Raw genomic sequence first — 27,837 nt, forward strand, 5'->3', positions numbered from 1 at the left:
CCTTTTTGCTAAAGGGATCAGGGGGTATGGAGAGAAGGCAGGTACAGGCTACTGAGCTGGATGATCAGCCATGATCATATTGAATGGCGGTGCAGGCTCGAAGGGCCGAATGGCCTACTCCTGCACCTATTTTCTATGTTTCTATGTTTCTAACACATTCCACTTTGACCAAGTTTCTGGCCTTCTGCCCTGATATCGTATCATGCTTAAACTGTTTTCCATGATGCTAACAGCGACAGATGAAAGGAAAAGCTTGAGATTCTTTGGCTACCTCTTAAAGTATTCTATTATTGCTTTGTAACACTGGAAGTGTGCAGTTAGCAAGTGCAGAAACAACTAGATTATTGATTAATGTTAGAAGCCTTGATCAAGAAATAACTACTAGGAGTGTGATTGAGGGAAACACTACTGCTCTTTTCCAAAATAACCACTTTTACAAGCGGTTCCAAAAAAAATCGTTGACAGGGTGGGGCTCCCTCAGTATTGGACAAGAGTATCAGCCTGAATTCTTGGGCTCTACTCTTTGGACTGAGAAGTGGTATTTGGAATGTAGGATGCAAGAGCACCTCCTGCTGAGACGCAGCTGGCGAGCTAATGCTGGTGCTACTAAAACGCTTCAGACCTTTCACACATTCCAAATCGCTTGATCCATAGCAATGTCCACTGTCAAAAACTAAAGAAAGATGTAATGGTGTACCACAGATGCTGCCTGACCTGATGAGTATCCCAGCATTTTCTGTTTTGTATTTTCTTGATTGGTGCTTGTCAAGCTTTTTTTTCAGGCTGTACTTTGAAAATGTATTTTTAACAGGATGAATCAAATTATCTCATACCCAGCTAATTTATCTATAAGATCATTGTTTGAATATTGATCGTAATTTTGCACACCACAACTTCAAATATCCAGTGATAATGATTCTGAGGAGAGATGATTGTTGTGGATGAGGTCTGAAGTTAGCATGGACTGGGATAATTGAGCTTATTATTATTAGAAAAAGATTTCAAGCTTGCACACTCTGGGACTTCTGCTGAAAGGCATGAATAATGTAACTATAATTAGGTTCTTTAACTTAAACATTCAAATGTAGCTCCTGAGGATATGAATACAAATTGGCAACTCTTTCTCTCCAGAGAAAGAAAGAAAAACAGTCAGATATACAGAAAGATACAGAGACAGAGCGATGGTAATGGATATAAGCAAAGATAGACAGAGGCAGAACAGAAAGGAATCACATTTGGAGAAAATCATATCCTGAGTAGCAGAAACCGCCAATATATTTCAGTTCAGTTTAGTTTATTGTCATGTGTACCGAGGTACAATGAAAAGCTTTTGTTGCATGCTAACCAGCCATATATGATTACAATCAATCATTCACAGTGTACAGAAACATGTTAAGGGAATAATGTTTAGTACAAGGTAAAGCCAGATAAGTCCAATCAAAGATAGTCTGAGGATGCCTGATGAGGTAGATAGCAGTTCAGGACTGCTCTCTGGTTGTGGTAGGATGGTTCAGTTGCCTGATAACAGCTGGGAAGAAACTGGCCCTGAATCTGGAGGTGTGCGTTTTCACACCTATACCTTTTGCCTGATGGGAGAGGGGGGGAGTGGCCAGGGTGCGACTCGTCCTTGATTATGCTGTTGGCCTTGTCGAGGCAGCGTGAGGTATAAATGGAGTCAATGGAAGGAAGGTTGGTTTGTGTGATGGTGTAGGCTGCATCCACAATTCCCTGCAATTTCTTACGGTCTTGGATGGAGCTGTTCCCAAACCACACTGTTATGCATCCCGATAAAATGCTTTCAACGGTGCATCTGTAGAAGTTGGTGAGGGTTGTTGGGGACTTGCCAAACTTCCTAAGCCTTCTTAGGAAGTAGAGGTTGGTGTGCCTTCTTGTGCATTACATCAATATGGGTGGTCCAGGAGAAGTCATTGGTGATATTTACTCCTAGAAATTTGAAGTGTTCCACCATCTCTACTTCAGCGCCGTCAATGCAAACTGGGGTATGTGCACCACTAGGTTTCCTGAAGTCGATCAATATCTGCTTTGCCTTGCTGACATTGAAAAAAAGGTTCCTGTCTCGATACCAGGACATGAGCTTCTCAATCTCCTTCCTGTACTCCGACTCATCATTATTTGATATTTCCTATTGTGGATCATAGGGCATCCATCAAATAGCTGAAGGCAATGGTTCAGTTCCAGAACAATAAAACTGTAATCCCTGTATGAGTCAGGGTGATCTATGTATAGCCTTGAGTTGCAACATTATTTTTGAGCTGAAGGATGTGGGTTCAAGTCTCATTCTAGATGAGAGTCAAATTGGCATTCCAGTGCTGTGCGGAGGGAGTGCTGTATTCTTGGAGGTGTGATGTGAAGCTAAGGCCCAGTTTGCACTCTTAAGTGAATGGAGAAAATTCCAGGGCACTATTTGAACAAAGATTTATTTGTTGTATTTTGTTTCAAAGAAGAGGAGGGGGGTCGTCCATGCTGTCATGACTAATATCTGTTCCTCAACCAAGATCACAGAAACAATTATCTGGTCTCCATGTTATAGGTATTCATAGGAGCTTGATGTGTGAAAATTATCTGACCTGTTTCCCACGTTACAGCAGTAGCTTCGCTGTGAAAGTGCATTTGGACACTCTTCCTTAACTTTCTTGTTATTGTAAAGGAACATGTTTTATGGACAGTAAAGCACCCTCCTAACATAAGGGTTAGAAGAAGGAGTTTACCATTCGGTCCCTTGAGCCTCCTCTCCTATTTATAAAACGATGGTAGCTCATCTGTCATGCCCTACCTCCTGCTTAATACCCAAGTTACTTGATTGTGGCCAAGAACGCCCTTATCGGCTGTGAATATTAATTGGCTGATCTCTGAGCTAGAGAATCCTAAAGAATCATATACCAGGGTGAAGACTTCAGCCCAAAGTTCCAATACCTTATCCTGAGACTGTGTTCCCCTGTTTGCGATAATGACTGAGTCTTGTATCAGGTATTAGGGCATTCCAATTGAGTCATTTTTGTGGATCAAGTCAGTGAAACAAGAAGCCAATTGTGGATATGATTTCCTTCTCTGAAGCAGTGAGGATTGGCCAGGTGATGGACTTAGGCATCATTGGATACATCTGGCGACTGGATCGAAGGATCCTCCATTCTCCTTGATCCCAATTGTATGGGCTACGTCTCCCACAGCACACACACTGCTCTCTTCCTCTTCAATAGACTATTCCACGGGTCATGATCTTGGCCACACTTTGATAGACTTAACCAGGAGCTTGTTTGCATCTGGCCATTCAAGGGCCACGATGTCCAGTTCTAGAAAACCTGTCCCTCGCCAAACCTTCCACCACCAAACCTCACCTCCTCAATATTCCCCCCATCAAACCTGCCCTCCAGCAATCCTCCCCCACCAAACCTGCCCCCCAATGTACCCCCCAAAAACACATCCCCAGCACCAAACTTCCCCCAAACAAATGTCCCCTCACTAAACATGCCGCAACAAACCACCCCCACAAATCTCCCAACTAAACCTCCTTGCAGCAAACCTCCCCCCAATCAAATGCATTCCCCACCATATCTCCCCCCACTCCCCACCTAGCCTCTGCACTAAACCTCCCACCAACCAAATCTCCTCCCCATTAAACCTTCCCACTACCAAACCTCTCAATCAAACCACCCACCCACCCCCCACACTAAACCTCCTCCTCCTCACCAAAACTCTGCCCTTCCAAACTTCCCCTAACCATCATACTTCCCACCTCCTTGATAAACGCATCCACTGTGCATTGCAGAAATTATAGTGTCAATATTCAGTTTCTTATTGAGGAGCCTCACCCAGTGCAGGCACCATTGCACATTGGGCTCTATCCTTCCTCTGCTAGAATAGAGAATCCAATCAGATTGCATCTGTACTGCCATGGCTACTACTTTCTGCTGAGATTCATTAATTCTGACCAAGCTGCAGATTGTGAATTAATGCAGACTCCTACACTCAGGCAGTGTCAGAAAGGAACCAGTCCCTGTGTTGCTGTGGAAACTGTCAGTTTAAAAATAGTTCCGCGGCAATTTTTGAGAGTTGCTGGGCTGGAGATTAGAGGAGCCACAGGAATCAGACTGTGAAGAGAGGGAGAGAGAGAAATTCTTAGTGGGGAAGATAGAATTTTGCTTCTTAAATGTTCTGCTTGCAGCCAAGCATTAATGGGACATACAAATGTATGTTGTTGCAATCCATTAGCTTGGCTTAGTGTGTGTTTTTACTCGAGAGACAGAAGGTTTTGAATTCAACTCTCACTCTGGAGACATGAGCACAAATTCTAGCTGCTATTCTAACACAGTGCTGAAGGACTGTCGGAGGTGGTAATGATTGGTGTTGCACAGGGATCAGTATTGGGCCTCAACTCTAAATGACCCGATGAAAAGGGAAATCAGGAGACCTTGCACAAGGTTTCATTGGCGCATCGGCACTGGAGAGACTTTGCAGCTTCAAATTCCTAGACATTAACATCTCAACTGACCTGTTCTGGGCTCAGTACTTAGATGCAATCAAAAGGAAGGCATGCCGGCACATCCACTTTCTCAGAAGATTATAGAAATTCGACATGTCACTAAATACTCTAACAAATGTCTGAAGATGTACTGTAGAAATTATCTGGTTACATCATGGCCTGGTACCACAATTCCAAAGCTTAGGAATGTAAGAGGCTATGAGTCGTTCTTTAGATATGACCTTAAATTAAATCTGTGTCTGTTCCCTGTGATTGATAAAGACCCCATAGCATGATACAAGAAGAGCAGGGGTATTGTCCACTCTGCTCCGAGGCCAACATAATCCCCCAATGTCACAGGAAGGATGTTATTATATTGCTTTTGTGAGAGCTTCCTATGCACAAATTAGCTGCTCGAGTTTCCAACCTTGCATCAATGACTGCAATTCAGAAACATCTCATTGTCTGAGAAACTTTGGATGTCCAGAGTCTTGCTTTCTCTTGGCTATTTTATGACGAATATCGATTGGATTTTGCACTTCATGGCATTAAATACCTTTCTTGTGCTCAGGCATGATGCCGCTGGTGTGACCAGTGAACCCTGTCAGTGTGGTGGCTGAATACTGGCTCTGTGGGAATCATTTGGTATCTATGAATAAAATTTTGTTTCATGATGTGGGTGGTGCTCCACGCTCCACGCAGACAACACGACTAGGACACTCGCCTTTGCCCCAAATTGGCCCAAATGTCACTCAGCTTCTGCAGGAAGGTCCAACTCTAGTGTTACCCTTCATTTCTTCTGTAACACCATGCCTTCAGCTGCAGATGGAATAGAGGGCTTGGCGAGTTTTGGGTGAGTGGTTTCAGACCTGTTTATGCCAGAAACAGAGCAAAGCAAAACATGGTACAGCAGTGGAACACTATGCAATTAGAGGAGCAGTTCTGAGGGACCATAGCACTTTTGTAGGTATGGTACTGAGGGCGCACTGCTCTGTGAGCGGCAGTACTGAGGGAGCGTTGATCAATTGGAAGGTCAGTACTGAGGCAGTGTTACACGTTGGAGGGAGAGTGTTTAGTCAGCATATATTATTGGAGGGCAATGTTATTATCAGCGTATATTATTGAAGGCAGCGTAGCACTGTTGCAGGACCAATACTAAAAAGAAAGCACATTGTCAATTAGATGCTAGTATTGTAACTGTGGCGGAATAGCTCGGCTAGAGGTGCAGCTAGTTCTGGTGCACAATTCTTCAGTACTGCAGCCAGGATGTGGTCGGGTCCCATAGTTGCTGCATCCAGTGTCCTTGGCCATTTCTAGATGTAATGTGTAATGAATCAAATTGGCTGGAGATGGGTTTCTGTGGTGGTGGAAATTTCTGCAGAAAGAAGAGATGGATCATCTATTTGGAATTTCTGCTGAACATTAGTTGTGAATGCTTCAGTTTTTAAATTTAGTAGTCAGATGCATGTCCCTGCCATTGTGGAGGATGGGGATGTGTTTAGGGTCTCCTGGGTTAGCTGTTTAATCATCCACTGCCATTCCCGACTAGACGTGGTAGGATTCAGAGGTTTGATCCATATATTTCTGTATGCATGTGCATGTGTACACACTCATGGGAGTGTATATCAGGGATTATTGGATTATCGAAATTCATTTTTCCATTCTGACCTTATGAACATTGCCTCCACTTGCACAGGGGCTCACATTGTCCTTTTGTTTATTTTTAACCGACATTTTACGATCTGTGATCAGAGTGAGCTGCTGAGGTATCTTAGGAGATTGCTACTGCGCTCTAATGTGTCTTCACTGCATATTTGTTCACTGCAATCTCCTTTAATAAAGCTCTACTGACATTTTACAGCCGTGGAGACTTACATATTCCCTTTATATTGCTTTGGTTGCACAATCATGCTTGCACACTACCGGTACACTTCAGTTTATACACTACCTATGAATGGTGGTACCTCTCCTTGTATTATTCCCCTTGCACACTACTCCTGTAACACACAGCTCCTCTCGCACTCTACCCATCACTTCTTAGGCAGTCCCTTGAGGCCGGGGGTGACACGTCCATGATGTTTGGTGGGCTCTGAAGTGGCTAATGAGGCTAATGCGGAACACAGACTCTTCCACAAATGAGATAGGAGATGCTTCCACTGTTAATACTGGGATTCTTTGTGCTTCTGATGCGTGGACTCGAGTTTTACAATATCATCGTGAAGGCTCCTTTACTACGTTTGAGAGGTCATGGGTCAGAGATTCCAGGAGTCAGTGAAGATGTTGTGTTTCTTGTTTTTTCTTCAGACACTTTCAACACATCCTTGAATTTCTTTCTTCTGTTCACCTGGTAATCTCTTCCCGCGACAGAGCACGGAATAGTGTCTGCTTCAGGATTATTACATAGGGTATGCGAGAGGTCATACATCTGTCTTGTGAGTGATCAAATCTGGGAATCTCAAGGGAATGTGGGGAGAATAAAATAGGATTAGTGTAAATGAATGCTTGATGGATTGCACAGACTCGAAGGGCTGAACAGTCTGTTTCTGTGCTGAATTACTTTACCATTTGAGGTGCTTGTTGATAGTTCATGACACGTAGAATGTGGAATAGTACAGCTGAGGAACAGGCCCTTCAGCCCACAATGTCTGTGCTGACAATGATGCCAAATTAAATTAATCCCTTCTGCCTGCATGTGATCCATATCCCTCCATTCCTTGCACATTCATGTTTCTGTCTAAATGCCTTTGAAACACCACTATCATACCTGCTTCCATCTCCACCCTTGACAACACATTCCAGGCACCCACCACGCTCTGTGTAAAAAAAATTGTCTCGTATTTCTCCTCTAAACTTACACCTTCTCACGTCAATGATATACCCTCTGATCTTTGACACTAATCTCCTAGGAGAAACTCTTGATGGTTTACCTTATCTTTGCCCGTCATAATTTATGGTTAATACTCTCTAAACCAAGCAATGTCTGGTGAAACCGAAGATAGACACAAAAAGCTGGAGTAACTCAGCGGAACAGGCAGCATCGGTGGAGAGAAGGAATGGGTGATGTTTTGGGGTGAGACCCTTCTTCAGACTGGTTTGGAATAAGGGAAATGAGAGATATAGGTGATAATGTGGAGAGATAAAGAACAATGAATAAAATATATGCAAAAAAGTAACGATGATAAGGGAAACAGGACATTGTTAGTTGTTTGTAGGATGAAAATGAGAAGCTAGTGCGATTTGGATAGGAGGGGATAGGGAGAGAGGGAATGCCAGGTTTACCTGAAGTGAGAGAAATCATATTCATACCACTGGGCTGTGAGCTGCCTAAGCGAAATATGAAATGCTGTTCCTCCATTTTGCATTTAGCCTCACTCTGACAATGTAGGAGACCTAGGACAGAAAGGTCTGTGTAGGAATGGGAAGGAGAATTAAAGTGTCCAGGAGATCATGTAGGTTCAGGCGGGCTGAATGTAGGTGTTCCGCGAAACGATCGCCCAGTCTGCGTTTGGTCTCGCCGATGTATAAGAGTCCACATCTTGAACAATGGATACAGTAGATGAGGTTGGAGGAGGTGCAAGTGAACCTCTGTCTAACCTGAAAGGACTGTCGGGGTCCCTGGACAGAGTCGAGGGAGGAGGTATAGTGACAGGTGTTGCATCTTCTGCGGTTGCAGAGGAAGGTACCTGGGGAAGGGGTGGTTTGGGTGGGAAGGGATGTTAACCAGGGAGTTGCAGAGGGAACGCTCTCTGCGGAAGGTGGAAAGGAGTGGAGATGAGAAAATGTGGCTAGTGGTGGGATCCCGTGGCGGAAATTTCGGAGGATTGTTTTGTATGCCACGGCTGATGGGGTGGAAGGTAAGGACTAGGGGGACTCTGTCTCTGTTGCGACTAGGTGAGGGGGAACAAGAGTGGAGCTGCGAGGTACCGAGGAGGCACAAGTGAGGACCTCATCTATGTTGGGAGAGGGGAACCCCCATCCCCTAAAGAATGAGGACATCTCGGATATCCTGGTATGGAACACCTCATCTTGGCGCAGATGCAGCGTAGACAGAGGAATTGAGAGTAGGGGATAGAGTCTTTGCAGGAAGCAGGGTGGGAATAATTGTAGTCGAGAAAGTTGTGGGAGTCAGTGGGTTTGTAATAGACGTCAGTCAATAGTCTATTTCCTGTGATGGAGACTGTGAGATCAAGAAAGGGGAGGGAGGTGTCAGAGATGGTCGAAGTAAATAACGAAAGATACTTGGGAAGAAAGTCTGCAACATATACATCAGTGTTCACTAAACGCCAGACATTCTCTAATACAATTTAAAGTAATACATAGGTTACACTATTCAAAAACAAAACTACATAAAATTTTCCAACATATCTCACCTAAATGTGATAAATGTCAACATTTAGAAGCTACATTATTTCATATGTTTGCAAACTGTATAAAAATTAAAAAATTCTGGGTAAATATTTTTAGCATAATATCTAAAGTAACCAGCACACAATTGGACCCAGATCCAAAATTAATTATACTCGGAATATTAGAATTAAATCAAACATTTAGAACAACACAAAGAAACTTTATTGATTATAGTTTAATAACAGGAAAAAAATTAATTCTAAAATTTTGGAAAGGCACTACGGCCCCCACAATCAAAATGTGGATTATAGAAATGACGGAGACCTTAAACGTGGAAAGAATCAGATTTTCCCTGTTGGACAAACAGGAATTATTCATTGGAACATGGTCTCCTTTTATTGATTACTTAAAGGGTCAGAATAGTTCAGCACAGGAACCTGACTAGCACTCGGACTAAAGAATGGATGAAATGCTATACTTTGAAATGTACGAATATATCTCGAATGAAGTTTTTGTTATTTTAATAAATTTTTCCATTCTTCTTTAACTAACTTTTTCCTTATCTTTTTTTTTTTTTTTTTTTTTTTTTTTTTTTTAAATTTGTTTTTGTTTTTATTTTTCTTCTCTCTCTTTTCTTTCTTTACTTCATCTATTTCTTTAGCTCTATCTAGTTTAAAAAAAAAAAAAAAAAAAGGGGCAAAAGGTATTGGAGACAATATAATAATAATTGACAATATTATCAATTTAAAAATGTATGACTGTAAAGATGTAAACAGGTTATGTACCAATAAAAATTTATTAAAAAAAAAAAAAAAAAGAGATGGTCGAAGTAAATTTGAGTGCAGGATGAAAATTGGTGAAGTTGATGAAGTCCATGAGTTCTGCATGGGTGCAGGAAGTAGCACCGATGCAGTCATCAATGTAACGGAGATAGAGTTTGGAGATAGGGCCAGTGTACATCTGGAACAGGGATTGGTAATCTCTATTGCACCCTCTCCATAGCCTCCACATCAGAAATACATAGGAGAGATCACTGCTGCCTAGTAGATCAGAGGCTTTACATTGGGTTTGAAGTGTCAAACTTCCAGCACCTTTTTCCTCGGGTAGCCAAAGATTGTGAAAGGTGGTAATAAATGTAACTGTTGATACTTGCCAAGATGAAGGAAGTAGTCATGTGTTCCAGGATCCCACTGTGAATCTTTATATTGGAGAGAACTGTTCTACTGCTGGGCAGGTTGGTCAAGGATGTTTGTTTCATGGATCTTGAGTGCACTCTGCTCATCTATTTTAGTGAACGAGTTGGTAATGAATTGGAGCTTGGCCGCTATGTGTAAATGCTGTCTGCATAAGGCTGCTCAAATACAGAGGTGGGAGTGGCCATGGTTCTCAAGTGTAGGTGCCGTATGATAGACTGTTTCCCATTTGTCATAGAATCATAGAGTTATGTAGCGTGAAAACAAGCCCTTTGGTCCACCTTGTTTATGCCAAGGTTTGGCCCACCTTGTTTATGCCAACCAATGGCTAGTCCTATTTGCCTGTATTTGGCCCATATCCTAATCCTTTCCTATCCATATATATCTGTCTAAATATCTTTTGAAAGTCGTAATTGTACCATTTCTCTAGCTCCCTCTGGCAGCTCATTTTAGATCTGGACTATCCTTTGAATTAAGGGCTCTTAAATCCTCCCATCTCTCACTTTAAGCCTATGCCTTCTAGTATTAGAATCCTCTTAGTCATAGATTAATTCCATTCCTGTGAGAAGCTTGGTGTAGGTGAAGTGCAGCATTGCAAAGAAAAAGATTGAAAACAAATCGAAGTTATGATGTTCCCTTGCTTGTCACCGATCTTCACATGGGATAGGATCATGGCTTGATCAATCATCATCATCAGAGTTTTGTGACACAGATTTTTGAGAGTGGCTGAATCTGAGAAAGGCTCTCCACAGTTCCACCTAATTGGCAGAATCAAAGTAGTAGGTCAAAAAAGGCCACCTATTGTGGTTAGAGCTTCATTTCTCTCTATTGTTGCACATAATCTACACAGAGTAGTTCCTTGGACACCAGGAGTTGAGGAAAACCCTTCCGTTGACCTTCCTTGTGGTAGACATCAAGGAGACCACTGCGTAGCAAGTGCAATTAGTAAAGGTTCTATGTAAGGGTGAAAGAAGGTCAAAGAGTAAAAGTAGCAGATACCCCTCTTTTACATCACCCACTTATATCTCTCACCTATTGCAACTCTTCTTCCATGCAACCATTCCAAGAGATTTTGAGGCTAAACCTTGGAGTCAATGTTGAGAGGGTGGAAGAAATTAGTTTCATTGGGTTTCCATTTGATCAAAAGGTTGGGGGCAGATTATAAACACATCCGACTGCATTCTACGTCAGAGTGGTTTTGAGCTGACAGCTCACCAGCTCCAGACTGCTTCCAGAGAACTGTTCTGTTTTGAAAGCCAGCTTACTGAGCTCAGCCTCACATCAAAAATGCTTTCTTTGGGATTTTATCTCTTTAGGTGTTAATCTTATAATAAGACTGTGATGTGCAAGTTTTCTCCATTAATTTTCAGCTGGATTTGACATGTTGTTCAACCTTTCTAAAAGATTGTTCAAGATTGGTGAAGCTGGATGCTGCACTGTGACACAAGTCCTCAGCTAAACAACTGAACTATTATACATGATGAAAAAGTAATTAGCAATAAATCAGAGTATCGTTTACCACAGTTGCATTCATCTCATTGACTTCTTATTTAGGGTTTATGGGCTCTTGGAAGGATTTAATGATTGGAGACTAGCATGGACTTCCAGACGCATGGCCAAATCCCTATGGTAGGAAACAAACTGCTGGACAAATTCACGGGGCCAGGCAACATCTGTGGAGGGACCTACAATGAGGAAATGGACCGACAACATTGGATGGAGACCTGTTGAGTTGTAGTCAGCCAGGCAAAATATGAGGTACTTTCCTCCAGTTTGCATTTGGCCTTGGGCTGGCAGTGGAAGAGGCCAAGGACAGACAGGTCGGTGTTTCCACAGTAGTTTGATTTTTGCTGCAGATTCCAACATGTGCAGTATTTTCTGTCTCTCAATGGAACTGAATCTTGATTCCCTTTAATGGAGGCAATAATCCAATGAACAAGAAGCATGGGAGCTGCATACTCATCTCATTACTCTGTCCAGCACTTTAAGACAAATTACTGCAAAGTGGCCATGTTGGTGTTCACTCCTGCCATCGGGCCACCTCTCCCTACCTTTAACCCATCAGCATTCTTCAGAGTTTATCTAATTCTCTGCCACAGCCCAGCCATTACCTGTGGTAATGTTGTCCAGATCCAAGCACACACCATGGTTTTCCATGGTACAATTTAAAGGACAGCAGAAATCATACCCGCTATTTTGCCCAGATTTAGTTACTCCAGCAGTTTGATTTTTTTTTGCTCAAGATTTCAGCTTCTGCAATCTCCTATATTTGCTTGCTGTCCATGATTTGCTTGGCAGTAATAGTCACAAAATGTTATATAGATCTTCACAATGAGGTTTCCAACTGCTCTCATGAACTAATGTATTAGTTTTGCTCTCATTCACATATCAGTCAGGTGACTGGATATAGTTGGGGCCAGGCAATAAAATACAGAATATAAGTTGTTTGTTCGAAATCCACGTGTTAACAATGTGTGAAGTAGAAGGTATGAAATAGTAGAATGGTGAGACAGAAAGTCGAACCGAAGGCAGGGGAGAGGTACAATGGCAGGGTGTGAAGGCACAATGACAGTGTAAGGTTTGAAAATGAGGCAGGTATAGCCGTGAATGAGAGTGATAATAAGTGTTCTTTTTTCATTGATGTGCAGATTGTCTGGGCTCAGCAGCAGTGGTTAATAATAAATATAAATTTGACAAAAATATTACTGAAGAGAAAGGTCAGTGGCATAGTGGGAGGATTGGCCATTGTTAGACAACTCGAGAGCAGCTGAGTCAGTTCGACAGTGCATTCTGACTTTGTCATGGGTGAAGTGGGGGTAGAGGAGATACCGTCATAAAAAGATACAGTATTGAAATAGGCCCTTTGGCCCACCAATTCTGATCTGACCATCAACCAATTTTAAATCATCCTACATTATAAAAGAGAAGAGTCATTTTCTTTGGATCAGTGAAAGCAAAGGAATTATGTAGTCTGCTCCTGCTTTGTAAATTTTATAGCAGGTTACCTGTGTACAACAAGATCCCATGGAAGCAGTAAAGTTGTTTCAGGAGCCGCTAAGTCCAACCAGGTTCTTTTTACAGGAATGGGCAGGTCTGAATTTTTCCTAGCAATCTCATTATTAACCATATGGTTTGATACAATGAAGTTATGAAGAAAAGCTTTGGTGATAGAGCTGGAAATTCTCTCAGGCAATGTGATATTGATCTCTGAGTCAGGTGCCCTAAATGCCTCACAGAATCAAATTGGGTGTACAGCACAGAATCAAACCATTCAGCACATCAGATCCATATTGCTGTCTATCTCCCACACAAGCTTCCTCCTATCGCTCTTCTTCTAATCAAATTAGCGCAACATTCTGTTCATTTCTTCTTCATCTATTCTTCATAAAATCACAACACACAATGTCATTCAGCTTGCTGTATTCAACCAGCTTCACCATTCCAATTTCCAACTTGGATACAGAGTGGGATCCATGTGAGGAGTTATCCTACAGAACACATCAGAAGTTCTCCTCTGAAATACCACTTTAAGGTCCTCCTACCGACAAAAGAGATGTCTGCTATCTCCAGGAATGGATGTAGGTTTAACACTACACCTTCCACTTCTTGCCTCTGAGCAGGAGCATGTGATTACTAGATATGCTGTGTGTAAACATCACATACTAAACAATGAGTAGCATGGGACAATGTATTAGACCTGTGCAACTTAAAGCAGAGCTAATAAAAATATTGTGTCTTATGGAGACATAATTGCTAGCTGTTGAATTGTTCATTTTAATGATAGGCTGAGATTCAAGATGAAACATATTTTTTGTGTGATTTCGCCACAACACAAGAGAAGGTGCTGGGGCAAAGGCACTGAGATTACCAGCATGTTGCTTTGGGAACAATGCAAAATGCATCCCAGAAAACACTACCGTACCTGACTGCTCAAAGCAGGATATCCGAGGCCAATATTTAATCCTCAAGTAGCACCTAAAACAGATTATTTATTTAATTGTTTATTATGGAAGCTTGCTGTGTGCAAATTGTCTGTTACATTTCCTACAATGTAGTAATGACTATTTTTTCAGAAAGACTTCATTGGCTCCAGAGAATGAGGCAATGAATGCAACATCTTTCAGCCTTTTGCTTTAAAATGAAAGGATAATAAGATGAAAGATAAATACCTTTAATAAATGATTATTGACTCTACTGGTCTTTACAAAGCTAACCATGTGAGTGTTGGAGGCACTGGTGAAATGATCTATTTTAGGCTGTGGTTATTTTTGTGCCCACATTGTATTCTCTGCACTCAGGCAGTCTCTGATAGAATTGAACAATGACTGACTTGCTGCAATGACTCATTCCTCATTGCCACAGAAACAAAAACAGCAAGAAAATGAAAAGCTCCAAGAGTTACAGATGTGAGATTGAAAGTGGCACCAGTCTGTGGCAGAGGTTTACCCCCCATGGCTGAGCACTGGAAGGAATCAATCAAAAGGAGATAATAACTAAACATAGCACAAAAAGTAAGGAAATTTGTGTTTGGTAGATTATTTCTTTGTTGTAACAATGCTTCTTGGCAATAAATCTTATACCGTTGGAAAGCCTGTTTATTTCCCTTTTAAATGGTGCCACATTTGAAAGGAACATGCATTTGTGGGATGAGCAGCAGAGCTGAGTATATGGGTTGCGCCCATGAAAAATTTGCCAAATCGTCTCTGCCAATGCCAAACAGCTTATTCTGCTGTTGCTATTGACTCTTGTTTTGAGCTTCTGGTACCCCCAGGTGCTGACAATCAGGTGCCTGATTGGCACCTGATTGGCAGCATCTGTGAGCATGGGCCCTGCTACAGTGGTCAGTAGGTGTCTGCTCCAAGAATCGGCATGCCACGTTTGACTGATCTGGATAGGGCCCGTGCGATAGGGCAACTTCAAGCTGGTGTTCCGCAAAACCAAGTTGCGGCATTATTTGGAGTGAGCCCTAGTACCATCTCCAAAGTGAAGGCCAAGTTCCATATAACGGGGGATGTCAGAGACAGGCCGCGAAGTGGGCGTCCCAAGAAGACGACACCTGAAGAAGACCGTTTCCTCACCCTGTCAGCACTTAGGAACCGTAGGCTGTCTTCTACAGATTTGCAGTCAAGGTTTGCAGGACGATATGGCCGACGGCTCTCTGCCCAGACAATTCGGAACAGACTGCAGGCAGCCAATCTCCGGTCTCATAGGGCTGCCAGGAGGCCTGCCATGACTGCCCTTCACCGTCAGGCCTGTTTGTGCTGGTGTCGGCAACACGTGCACTGGAACCTGAACATGTGGAGGAACGTTATGTTCAGCGATGAGTCCAGATTCTGCCTACGGCAGTTGGATCATAGGGTCAAAGTGTGGAGAAGACGCGGAGAACGCTATGCTGATTGCTGCACCGATAGAGTAACATCTTTTGGTGGAGGCAGTGTGATGGTGTGGGGCGGCATCTCCCTCACTGGAAAAACGAGGCTTGTCATCATTGGAGGCAATCTCAATGCAGAGAGATATCGAGATGTGATTCTGCAACCAGTGGCAATCCCATATCTCCACAGTCTGGGACCGAACTCTATCCTCCAAGATGACAATGCTCGCCCCCACAGACCAGGGTTTCTCAGAGACTACCTCCAGAATTTGGGAGTGTAGAGGATGGAATGGCCTGCCAACAGTCCTGACCTCAACCCCATTGAACACTTGTGGGATCAGCTTGGGTGTGCTGTTCGTGCCAGAGTGACCAACACAACCATGTTGGCTGACTTGCGACAAATGCTGGTTGAAGAATGGGATGCCATCCCACAACAGTGTGTGACCAGGCTGGTGACCAGCATGAGGAGGTGCCAGGCTGTTGTGGCTGTGTATGGTTCTTCCACACGCTACTGAGGCTCCTGTTTATTAAATGAATAAATTGTTAAATTGCCAATATGTCTTGTTTCTTCAGACTTCAATCATCCAATCCACCAAACAATACCGAACAAGAGTCAATGGCAGAATAAGCTGTTTGGCATTGGCAGAGAAGATTTGGCAGATTTTTCATGGGCGCAACCCACATACTCAGCTCTGCTGCTCATCCCACAAATGCATTTTCCTTACAAATGTGGCACCATTTAAAAGGGAAATAAACAGGCTTTCCAACGGTATAAGATTTATTGCCAAGAAGCATTGTTACAACAAAGAAATAATCTACCAAACACAAATTTCCTTACTTTTTGTGCTATGTTTAGTTTGGAGCAAACTGAACAGAGCCCCTGGCCTTGCCTGAAAGTTGACTCAGTGCTGGGACTGGTGGATACTGCGCAATCTCTACTTTTCTGTCAAGAGGCACAAATTTCTACTACCCTGCACAACTCAGAACATCCCAATTCACACTTCAACTGATTAACTAGTTTTGAATCATCAGTCTGAAGAAGGGTCTCGACCCGAAACGTCACCCATTCCTTCTCTCCTGAGATGCTGCCTGATCTGCTGAGTTACTCCAGCATTTTGTGAATATTTTCAATTTGTACCAGCATCTGCAGTTATTTTCATAAACTATTTTTGAAGAGTTGTTAAAGTGGATTACATGTGTAACCGCCAATTTAATCACAGCAAGTTCTCACAAGCAGCCTTCGAAAATCTCTGTGATTAATAATAGTCGAGTTCGACTTCGCGTTCGCAGTCAGTTGGATGACAATAATCAGAGACGGCACAGACTTTACCTGTTAGTATAGCCCATGTTGATCGTGTTGACTGTAGTGAAAGCATACACTTACACCATCCTCCCTTTTTAATTTCCCCACATTCTTATCAACTCCTCCTGTTCTACCACTCACCTAACAGCTACAGTTTACAGCGGTCAGTCAATCTACCAATCCACATGACTTTGCGATGTGGCAGAATCTAGAGCACCCAGAAGAAACCCGATCATTAACAGGGAGAATGTGCACCACGCAGAGAGTATCCTAGGTCAGGATCAAATATGGGTCGCTGGAGCTGTGAGGCAGCAGCTCTCTGTGCTGCGCCACTGTGCCACCTAATGTTAAGGAATGAATATTGGTCCCAGGGCATTGAGGAGAAATTCCCTATTCTTCAAAAAATTCACATCCTCATCTGGAGGGCAGATAAATCAACATCTCAGCTGAAAGAAATAGGAAGGAAGGCAAAGAGGAATCCAGTCTCATTTCTTCATCATCATTTATATTAAAGGATGAAAGCTGTTTTTAATCAGCTATTCGATGTCATGAAGTCTTTCTGTGTCTAGGCTTGTGGGTGACCAGTCATTAACTTCAGATAGCTGTGGTAAAACTCTGAATGAATCTGTTCAAAAGTTCAAATAAATGCAAAATTGCAAGTAGTTCTAAGGAAGGGAGCTCCACCTTATCCAATCTTACCAGCCTGTTCTTCCTTGATTTTTGCTGCCACTTTTCTTGGCTGGTAATGAAAGGTTCCCTTGGAACCTTTAGTTTCATCTGACTTACAGTAAACGTGATGTGGACACTTGACTTAAATAGAAAGCACTGGGTGACCAGAGAACACATCGGGCACCCAGTCAATGACCAGGTCTGGCCTGCCCTGGGAAGCTCACCACAGATGGTGCCAAGGCTTATTATATGTTGGGAAATGCAGCAAAGTTGTGAAATTAACCAATTGTGTCAGAGAATAGCATGGAAATAGGCCATACAGATCAACCTGACCAGGGACATTCTTTCATATTTACATCATCGCCCAACCCTTGGTCCATAGCCCTCTGTGCCCAAGCTATTCAAGGACTCATCTAGACATTTTAATGCTGTCAACAACTCAGCTTCCACCACTCTCTCCGGCAGTATTCCTGGTACACACTCTGTGGGTGAAAAAGGTCCCCTTCAAATCCCCCTAATCCTAATTCATCTATTTTTATCTAACTCTGTGATGGGAAAAATAATTCAGCAGTCTATACTAGTTTAGTTTAGATTAATTACTAAAATAAGCTAAACTAAACTATCTATACATCTCATAATTTTATATAACCCATCATATTCCCTCTTAATGCCTCTACGCCCAGGAGAACAGACTTAGCTTCTGCAGTCTCTTCTCAGAACTGACAGGCTCCGTCCCAGACAACATCCTGGTGAATCTCCTCTGTATCCCCTCCAGTTCTATCACATCCTTCCTATATTTGGTAATCAACTGCAAGCAATACTGCAGTTGAGGTCTGACCAAGGTTTCATAAATTTAGAGCATAACCTTTTTTCTGTATTCAGTGCCCTGACTAATGAAGGCCAGTAAACCATGTGTCTTCCTAACCATGCCACCACTCTCACGAATCTATGGATGTACTCTAAGGTCCTTCTATTGCTCAATATTAGCAAAGACCCTACCATTCATGGTATATGTCCTAGCCATATACAAAATGTATCACCACACGTTTGTTCGGATTTAACTCCATCTGCCATTTTTTTAGCCCATTGCACCCAAACAGCGATCTCTCTTTGACGCCTACTCTCCACACTGTCAACAACTCTACCAGTATCTGTGTCATTTACAAACTCAGTGATCATGCCTCCCATATCCACATCAAAGTCATTCACGTGTATAATGGACATCAAAGATCCTTCTAGCTATCCAGTTGCAAAAAACATACTCAACCACTCCGTATACTATTGCCAATCCAATTTTGGATCCATTCTGTCAAATTACCCTGGTTTATTATGGCCCCTAATCTTTTGAAGTAGTTTTCCATCTGGGATCTTGTCAAAGACGTTTCTAAAATGCATGTAAAACATATCTACTGCCCTGCCCTCAAATTATACATTTTGTTAACTTTTCAAAGATTTAATCAAATTGGCCCTTGACAAAGCCATATTGGCAGTCTCTGTCTTTCTTAATGTTCATTAATCTTCTCTTTCAGAATTTTTTCCAGAATCTTCCCTCCAACTGATAATAAGCTTGCATCTCTATAAATGACTGGCTTTACCTTGCTGTCTTCTGTGAGAAGAGGAAACACATTTACTGTTCTCCAGTCAGGGGATAAATCCTGGGGAATCCTAAATGTGCATAACATTTTATGGACAAAAAATTAAATCAAAATCTTTGTTCCTTCAGGTGGATGTAAAAGGTTCAAAGGAAAAATGAAGAGGAGATTTTCTCAACAATGTACATTCTTCAACTAATAATACTAGAAACAGGTAATTTGTTGATTGTTACATCCTTATCATATCATATCATATCATATATATACAGCGCGGAAACAGGCCTTTTCGGCCCACCAAGTCCGCGCCGCCCAGCGATCCCCGTACACATTAACATTATCCTACACCCACTAGGGACAATTTTTACACTTACCCAGCCAATTAACCTACATACCTGCACGTCTTTGGAGTGTGGGAGGAAACCGAAGATCTCGGAGAAAACCCACGCAGGTCACGGGGAGAACGTACAAACTCCTTACAGTGCAGCACCCGTAGTCAGGATCGAACCTGAGTCTCCTGCGCTGCATTCGCTGTAAAGCAACAACTCTACCGCTGCGCTACGCACCTTGTTTGTGAGAATTTGCTATGAACAAATTGGCTGTCATATTTCCTACATTACATTGGCAAATAAACTCTGAAAGTACTTCCTGGCTTGTGAAGTCTCATGAGGTTGCAAGAAGCATTGGTTAATTGTAGGTTCTTTGTTGTGAAGGTAAACTGGATTACAACGAGTGTGCTTGGTAGTTGAGGATGAAGATATTCTGGTATAGACCATATTTTACTCAGCTCACATCGAATACACTGATCATCTTAAATGACCATTGATCAATTCTAGGCCAGAAGAAAAGCATTTGGTTTGAGATATTAAGCATTGGTATAATGTCAGGATCTGCCATGCATTCATTTTCTTGAGATGTTCATTAACACCTACTCTGCTTGATATTTCATAAGGTCAGCGTAAAGGCAGTTGGTACGTGTTTGGCTTTACTTGCAATAGTGTTTGGAATAATAATTTTTACCTTGAATAATTCAGATAATTGCCAGACAATGTCTTGGTAAGTTTGAATGCCATTGGGAAACCCTTCAATGGAGCAATGTGGCAAATAGAAATATTGACCCACAATGTAGCACCATATGACATAATTATAAATTGGGGCTCCTATTGCCGTAATCAATTTGTTATATCTACCTGTTTAAAGCAAATCAAATGATGGTGGGATTAAATCAATTTAAGTCAAAGTATCAGATCAAACTTGCTATTTTACATGGACCTCATATCAATGAAAGTTCAGCAGATGTAACATGAACTCCATTGTTTATTAAGGATGAATAAGCAGTGTCTTTGTGTAAGGGGTTTCTGCGCCGAGCTTTCGCCCGACCTAAGGTCCCCGTGCCTTGCTCTGGTCCCTCGACCAGGCACACTGGTTCCCCGTGAGTGGTTCGACCCACTCACCCCCTACGGTTCTAGACACTGGACTTAGATGCAGGAGCGTTGATAGTGCAAAAAAATTCCACCAGACCAGATTTGAAGACCAGGGTTTAAACGGAAAAGGCTTTTAATGTGCACTTGGGACTATTGTACATGAATGCTTTTACACAGTTCTATAAGACATATACTGAATTACATGAATACTTTGACTCTGAATTATAAACGCACAGTTCTATAAGACATATACTGAATTACATGAATACTTTGACTCTGAATTATAAACGCACAGTTCTATAAGACATATACTCGACTGTAAGATGGGGAACGTACGACACATCGCAAAATTGGCCAACACATATTTACTTATACACCCACGTTAATTAAGCCACCCTCCCCTCTACACTAAACTATGTCCAGGATGTGCAGGATCGGGGTACATGCTCATCATGGGGCTATTACTGGGGTTACTGGCTGTTCGTGCTGCTTCTCCGCTGTTCTCCGTGAGGGTCATGCTTGTTCCGTGAGTTTCTTCCTTCCGTTCTTCTCGGTGAGTCTCCGTTCTCCGTGCCGTTTGTTGCCTCGTCTGACTTCTGTCTTGCATGAGTTTAAAACCCAAAAGTCGTGGCCAGTTATACTATTCTGACTCGTCCTATCTCCCGCCAGATCTCGGGATCTCTTTGTTTCAAAGATGGGTATTTGAGTTTTCTCTCTGTTCTGCGTTATGTCCGGGGGTACCTGTGATGGCTAGACGGTCTGATAAGCTATTTTCCCTTAAGAGGTGATGGGTGTAAATGGTTTCCCATCACCTGCCAGGTATGTTTCTATGGGCTATTGTGCCCCCTTAACGGGATTAACTGTGTAGGTCGGCTTGGGGCATTGTGAATATGCTGATGTCAGCGCCCCAGTGTCTGGACTTCGACCTGGTTTCGCGGGTTTCTGCAAGGCCAATATCCATCCATTGTTCTGGCCGTGGCTTTGCAGAAACCTAGAGACTGGACTGTAAGGTTTTTGCTTTTGTGGCTGGTCACGAGGTCCCGCGGCCATCTTAGGACCCACGGATTGTGACATCCCTTGTTAAACTGACCGCAGCCTTTCTCCGCTATCAGCCCCAGTCTCCCGTGTAAAATGTTCAAACTGCAGCTCTTTGGTTTGGTGTTGATTGCAGAATGAGGGAAAACTTCTCAAATCTTACATTTGTAGCCACTAGCATACAGTATCTATATTGAAGGAAAACTGTAATATTCGAAAAAATGAAAGAAATCAAGGTGGATTTGCACCTCTGTAATGCAACCAAAGTGCATAATTTGACTGCAAGATCAGTTGAGTAGTATCGGGCACGTGGGTGATAATAGAGCCACCGAATGGCTTTACAAAATAACGACATTACACTATTAGTTAATCTGTTTTTAGGAGTTGGATTTGTTGTATGAAGCCTTATGGTCTTCTGTAAAGAGAAGTGCTTTGTGCTATAATCTAGTATAGTGTAATTTACATTGCCTGAACCAAGCTTTTACATAAAAAACTATTTTGGCACAAAAGGGTGGACTTTGGAGCAGAGAGGCATGAGGATACATTAGAATGATAAGTGCTGAACCTATGCACGTAGGTGTCTTAGGTCCCACACCACCCATGGTGGGGGAGTGAGGAAGTGCTAATTTCAGGTAGGCAGAGAAAGGATGAAGTCTAAATGACATTGCGTAACTCTTTGTTGCATGAGGCATTTGATGGGAAACGTTAGGCAGCAGGATTCTTTGTCTGATATTCAGATTAGTCTGGGAGTATAATAGCTGGAAACCCCAATTGGTCCCACATGGCCGACGTTTGGCTTTAGGCATGACAACTCTGATCTATGGTTTTCAAATCAATCATCTGCCTATTGATAGATTGGTTCTCAATCTACATATGATGGGAATCAAAATATCACAGGTTCTGCGTTGGTTCCTGTCGGTTCCTGCAGTTAACCCCGTCCCCACTGCCATGTCCTGGTGAAACCCCTCGCCCCCACCCTGAACCCCACTATGTTGGAGTCTGAGTCAGGAGTAGCCTTTTCATTAATGGCCTCCATAGCAATGTTACTTGGGGAGATGATTCACACAGAAATATTGATTTAGTCCCGGTTCTCTTTTTAAACATCTCACATGTGTATTGTAACAGATTTTCCCATCCCTTTTATTGTACAGTATTACACAGAATATTTGGTTTCTGCTGAGAACTGCAATTGTAAGCCATAAGCCTTGGGGTGTTGGAAGCAATATTGACTGTGATGTTACACCTGAGACTAACTAGTTCAAAACATCGCTGCAAGAACCCTGTCAAATTTAATAAAGCAATTGTTACATTGAGCCTGCAGAATCAAAACAGGCCATTCACTCCATCTGCTCTATGCTAGTATTGCTGCTTCACACCAGCCTCCTCCCACCATTCCTTATCACCATATCCATCTCCTATTTATCCAGTTCCCCATTTATTTTCACAGTCCCACATTCTCACTCCTCTTGATCGCAGTGTTTTTCGTGAATTCCCCTCTGAATTTTTTATGACTCCCTCATGCTAAAGCCCATTAGTTTCGTCTCCACAAAGAGGACAATTTAAATACATCCTTCTGATGAAACTACTTCACAAACTTGAAAGCCTTGACTTTACCTTTCTGCTTGTTTCTAAGGAAAATATCCTTGTCTATTTTGGGGAGTTGGGTCTGCCGGCAAGGCAGCACTTCCTGACACCACAGAAAGTAATTTATTGTATTATTTATTTATTCCCTGTCCATATTTGCGGTGGTGGTGAACCTCTTGATCAGCTGCAGTTCTTTAAATCTCACAATGCTGTGGGGGATTGAGATCCAGAAGGTAGACTTAGAGATGATGAAAGACTGGTGATATATTTCCGTCAGAATGGTGTGACTTGGAGGTTGCCTGAAGGTGGTGTGTTCCCATGTGCTCGCTGCCCTTGTCTTTCTTGATGGTAGAGGTTGTGTGTTTCAGAGAGGCTGTCAGAAGGGCTTGACTGAGTATTGGCCTGCATTTTATAGATGGTGGTCACGGCAGCCACAGCACACCAGCAGTGAAAAGAATGAATATTTAGGCTTGTGGATGGAGTGTCAATCAAGTGTGCCCTTTGGGCTTCTTGAGAATTGGTCACCCATCAGGCAAGAAGGTAGCATTCCATCAAACCTCCAAACTTAATAATGGTGGTAAAGCTTTGGGGTGTCAGGAAGTGAACCACTTGTTGTAGAATACTCAGCCTCTGAATACCCCTGTAGCCATAATATGCATGTGGCTGTTACAGTTGAGTTTCTGATCAGGGGGATTCCACATAACAGATAGTGGGAGATTCAGTAATGAATGTTATTGGTAGCCGGTTAAACTCTCTCTCAAACATGGTCATTGGCTGGCACGATATCACTTGCCATTTATCACATACATTCTCACTTCAGGTGTTAAGACAATAAATCACGTTTGTATGTCCTTTAATGTCTCCATGTCCTTATAGGTCCTTGTCACAAATTTGTGATAACACTATTTTAAATTCTATCCATATTTTGCCCTAATTAATCACAGTTTAGAAAAAAATTAAAATTCTGCAATGAACCGGACTATATTTTATGAAATAAAATCTTGAGAGCACTTGCTGGTGAAAAGCTTTGCCTACTGGTCCATCTCTCTGTGTGCTTCGTATCCCAGGAATCTTCTTATTAATTGAATGGGAAACAGCTATAATGATTGGGAATGCAGTTCAAGGGAACCATAAATATCTCTAGTTAATTTCTTTTGAACGTAGTGAGCTGATTCTACTTCACCGACTGTCAGTATCAAACCAACCCAAATGTTTGTGCCCCAAAACTAATGGAACATGAGGGGGATAGTGGGTGGGGTAGGGGAGAGAGTATGGGTTGGTTAGGGGAAGCAATGGGGCAGCTGAAACTTCAGAGAATGACAGGTCCAACAATCATCTCCTTAATAACTGGTCAGGGTTTGGACCAAGAAAGAGGCAAACAGTGGAGGGGGAAAGAAAGTTGTGAATTAGAGCACACCTGGTACAGAAAGAGATATAAACATACCTGTAAGAGAAGAAATGTGCATTTAGGTTTAAATAAAATCTGAAAATGTTAAAATCTCTAGTGAGGATCTATTATCTATACTATAGGAATAAGATGCAACAGTTTAACCTGCCCCTTTCTGGTTTGAGTGGTTGGCTGCTGTCGGAGGATCACATAAATTCTCTTCACTGTGATCTACATAATTGATGGCCAATTAATGTGCATATCACGAAGAGAAGCTTGTAATTAGGGAACATTTAGCATGAGATGGTGCTTACGGGAAGCAAACGGCATGCAGCCTAAACTAATCAGAAAGTTCTGAGGATTCTTAACTCTTGGTATAGCTCTTCATCCCTTGAACTTGCCCTCTTACTTAAACCAATGGAAGGAATTGTTTGTAGACTGGTACACATTGGAGGTGAAATGGCACACTGTCTGGTGCAGTGAGATCACTTTCAATTTTTGTTTCAGTTTTTGTTTGAAATGTGCCTCATACTGAGTTGAGGGTCACATGACATCTTATTACAAAGGCTGTCGAAAAAATGTGTCCTACCATTTGGCACTTTTATTAATTGGCAGTGTAGAGATTTTCTGCAGATGGATTGTAGGGAGGTGGCCTGTCACAGTAATCAAAGTTCATATATATACAGCCGGAAACAGGCCTTTTCGGCCTTCATGAAATGACATGCTTCATATTTGCAAAATAAATATGTATCAAAAGGAATTGATCACAGGTTCAAGGTGAGACAAAGAAGTTTTAAAGGGGTTCTGAGGAATTAGATTTTTACAAAGGGAGTGGGTGATATCAGGACTGCGCTGTCAGAGGAAGTGGTGGAATCAGATCCAATGATGATGTTTAAGAATAATTTGGACAGACAAATAGGCAGGGCATAGAAAGATATGGTTCTAATGTGGACAAGTGTGGATGGACAGCAAAGTTGGCAAAGACATGGTGGGCCAAAGGGTCCATTTCTGTGCTGTACAACTATACAATTTGTTGAGTAGATAAATGAGTGACTTGTTAGATCAGTGGAGAGATAAAAGTGAACAATATTAGTATGGATTGAAGTGATATATAAGCCCACTCAGTAAGACCACATGTGTATACCCTAATAGCAGCAAAACAACAGCTTTATGGTCATGTTTACTTTTAGTTCCAGATTTTTTAGATAATTCAGATTGTCAGGCTGCTGCTAAATTAGGCATCGAGTTCAGGAATTAAGTACATTTGTACATCAGCAGTAACTATATCAAGGGGCTACATAATACTATTAAATAACGATTTAATATATATGTATGACATGCATACAAAAGACATGAACCATTAGATTACAATCTTGTAACCACACTCGATTATTCTGATGTTTGCCCAGTGACACCACAGCTCATCTTTATCCCCATATATTCACTATTCTATACACCACCATTCAGTTGTAGTCATAGAGTGATACAGTGTGGAAACAGGCCCTTCAGCCTAACTTGCCAACACCAGCCAACTTGTCCTAGCTACACTAGTGTCACCTATCTGCATTTGATCCATATCCCTACAAACCTGTCCTATCCATGTACCTATCTAACTGCTTCTTAAACATTGGGATAGACCCAGCCTCAACTTCCTCCTCTGGCAGCTTGTTCCCACCACCCTTTGTGTGAAAAAGTTACATGTCAGATTCCTATTAAATCTTTTCCCCTTCACCTTAAACCTATGTCCTCTGGCCCTTGATTCACCTACTCTGGGCAAGAGAGTCTGTGTATCTACCCGATCTATTCCTCTCATGATTTGGTACACCGCTATAAGATTACCCCTCGTCCTCCTGCACTCCAGGGAATAGTCCCAGCCTACTCAACCTCTCCCTATAGCTCAGACCCTCTAGTCCTGGCAACATCTGTTTGACAACATCTTTCCTATAACATGGTGCCCAGAACTGAACACAACACTCTAAATGCGATCTCACCAACGTCTTATGCAGCTGCAACATGACCTCCCAACTTCTACACTTAATACTCTGACCGATGAAGGCCAATGTGCCAAAAGCCTTTTTGACCACCTTATCTACCTGCGACTCGACCTTCAAGGAACCATGTACCTGCACTCCTAGATCCCTCTGCTCTATAACACTCCCCAGAGCCCTACCATTCACTGTGTAGGTCCTGCTCATCTTGGACTTCCCAAAATGCAACACGTTACATTTCTCTGCATTAAATGCCATCAATCATTCCTCAGCCCACCTGGCCAATCAATCAAGATCTTGCTGCAATTTTTCACACCCATCTTCACTATCTGCAAAACCACCTACCTTTGTACTATCAGCAAATTTGCTAATCTCAGATGCAATAACATTTAGTATAGTTCCGATCTCTTAACCTTCTTCATCGCAGCCCTCACACTTTCTTTAATCTGCACTTTCTCTGCAACTGTAACATTCTAATACTATAACACTATATTCTGCACTCTGGCATTTGTCTTTTTGGACTTGCTATTATACTTGATTGTACTCCTGTATAGATTTGACTGGACAGCATGAACGTTTTTCACTGCATCTCTGTACACAAGACAATAATAAACCATAGTGCTAATACCAACACATCACAGCAGATGCTCACATTTCATCCAATCCTGACAACATTCTGAACTTTTTTTTGCATTTCCTATACTATATTAAATGACTAGAGCTTCTAAAAATGGTTTGCTCCTGGATTATAATTAAGCATCAAGTGAATGTAGACAAGACTGCTCTGAGCTCTGCACTGCACTGCTCTGCACTGTAAGGAAAATGTATCAAAAATTAACCATTTGGGCAAACTCTAAGAATTATGAATTCTATTCATTAAGGGCAATTGGGAGTGGAATGAGTCATTGAAGAGTGATTCTTCAAGGTGTCATTCTACATCCAGAGTGGCTCTGGGCCTGTACTCGTTGGAGTTTAGAATAGTGAAGGGGATCTCATTGAAACCTACTAATAATGAAAGGCTTAGATAGAGTAAATGTGGAGAGGATGTTTCCAGTAGTGGGAAAATTTAGGACCAGCAGGCACAGGATAAAAGGAGTACCTTTAGAGTGAAGGTGAGGAGGAATTTCTTTAACCAGAGGGTGGTGAATCTGTGGAATTCATTGCCACAGATGGCGGCAAAGGTTACGGGGAGAAGGCAGGAGAACAGGGTTGCGAGAAAAAAACAGATATGCCATGATTGAATGGCAGATCAGACTCGATGGGCTGAATGCTCCTATGTCATAGGATCCTAAGAGTTTGATGGGTTTACAGAATGGGAATGAGTTGGAAGTAACGCTGAGTGACCACACAGGAGGGAGAGAATTCATGACCTGATCCATCAGAATGCACTACAATTGGCCCTGGGTTTGGTTTGTTTGTACACTGTATCTGTGTGTCCATTAGCTGCTGACTGTAATGGAATGTCTA

At 42.2% G+C, this 27,837-nt stretch overlaps 1 long non-coding RNA gene across 1 annotated transcript in view; it reads left to right on the forward strand.

The window, feature by feature from the left end:
* LOC144608883 (uncharacterized) overlaps positions 1-27,837 on the forward strand; it is a 213,962-nt gene that overhangs the window by 52,488 nt on the left and 133,637 nt on the right. The window contains exon 2 of the long non-coding RNA XR_013549249.1: positions 19,087-19,169. This is a non-coding gene — a long non-coding RNA (uncharacterized LOC144608883). The remainder of the gene's footprint in view (positions 1-19,086; positions 19,170-27,837) is intronic.

This window comes from Rhinoraja longicauda, chromosome 33 (assembly GCF_053455715.1).
Source record: "Rhinoraja longicauda isolate Sanriku21f chromosome 33, sRhiLon1.1, whole genome shotgun sequence".
Lineage (NCBI taxonomy): Eukaryota > Metazoa > Chordata > Chondrichthyes > Rajiformes > Arhynchobatidae > Rhinoraja > Rhinoraja longicauda.